The 1,498-nt window shown below is 35.7% G+C and overlaps 1 non-coding gene across 1 annotated transcript; it reads right to left on the bottom strand.

Moving 5' to 3' along the window:
* Positions 1-747: 747 nt before the first annotated feature.
* On the bottom strand, positions 748-819 carry trnap-agg (transfer RNA proline (anticodon AGG)). Its single transcript has one exon. It is a non-coding gene; the product is annotated as a tRNA-Pro (tRNA).
* Between the last annotated feature and the right edge of the window lie 679 nt (positions 820-1,498).

Below are 1,498 nucleotides of genomic sequence, written 5' to 3'. Positions count from 1 at the left end.
ACAACCAGTTTACATCTATAAATGATGATCAGTGAACTGCCATCACTCGTGGTTGAAGCGTTTCTTATGTAGAGCCGGAAAATAAACCACAAGCTTGAACACTATTTTTACTGACCTTTATCTGTGTAGCCGTCCTGTATTGAGCTTGGCAAGGACTAAAATAATTTCCCAGCATTATTTTTCCAACTAATTGTTTTTTTGCTTTAGTTACACTCCAAATAACAGCTGACATGGCATTTCAGACTTTTGCTCTAATCAAATTTGTAAACTTGTATTTAAGTTGGTAGATAAGCTACATGTGTGCAGAAAGCACTGAAATAGATTCCTTTGTGATAGTAAAGTATTAATAATTACTGATGTTCAATCTTTGTGCAAAAGAAAGAAATGTATGTGCATTTTTCCACATGCATTATGTTAATGTTGTGTCAAAGAGTTACACGTTTATAATATTTGATAGATAGCTGTGTATTTTTGTAGTTCTGTGCACAAGTTTGGATTTCACCCTCTGATTTAATCTAAAATAATACTCTGTGTTCTTTTGTTAGGCCAACATGAAAGACAAATAATTATCTTCAAAAAACTTGTTGGAGAATTAAAATTGTAAGAAATGGAAATCAGATCTCTCAGCTACATCTGTGTGAGGTACTATGGGAACATGTGATTTCAGGCTGTAGATAACGGATTTCTAAGAGGTTTCTTGCTGGATGAAACCTAAATGAAAGCCCTGTAATTCTACAGATGTGAGGTGGGCTCGTCCAGGATTTGAACCCGGGACCTCTCGCACCCTAAGCAAGAATCATACCCCTAGACCAACGAGCCACATGAACATCTTGACCAACTTCTTTTCTGAAAGTCACACATCAGAGCACGTAGCTGAAGCTGAATATATGAAACACCTGCTGATTCCAGGTTTTTCTGTAGCACCTTGGCTCTTCAACGACTCTTCTGATCATTATTATATATGGTGAAATGATGTTCTTTCCACCTCTGCATTAAGAACCCAACAGTGCTCACTAGAACCTTCAGTAGTTTAGAACCAATACCTTCAGTATGTTTTGCAACAATACGGTTGTGAAGGTTTTGAGACAGCTCACTGGTTTTAGCCATCATGAGATGTTTCTTTTGTGACACTTTGGTAATGACACAGATCTTTATAGGTCATCAGTTGGGACTGAACCTGCTAATATTAATTTGTAATAACTGTCAGGATGGCTTTCAATTATTGATAAATTTCATTTGCCATGAATCATGATTTCCTATGTCTCATTGCACCTTCCTTTTGTTTTTCTCTGTTATTTCTCATTATTACACGTTAACCCCTGACCTGAACTCAAAGGTGAGTGATAAAACATTAATTGAATTACAATATTATCCAAAGAACAGAAGTAAATACAAAATGCAGTTTCTAAATAAATGTGTTTATTATTAAGGGGAAAAACCCAAACCTAGATGAACATGTCAGAAAAAGCTATTGCCCCCTGAATTTAATAAATAACTG

Source organism: Pundamilia nyererei, unplaced genomic scaffold (genome assembly GCF_000239375.1).
Source record: "Pundamilia nyererei isolate P.nyererei 1_Seehausen unplaced genomic scaffold, PunNye1.0 scaffold01422, whole genome shotgun sequence".
Lineage (NCBI taxonomy): Eukaryota > Metazoa > Chordata > Actinopteri > Cichliformes > Cichlidae > Pundamilia > Pundamilia nyererei.
This window is presented reverse-complemented; position numbering and strand designations above follow the sequence as displayed.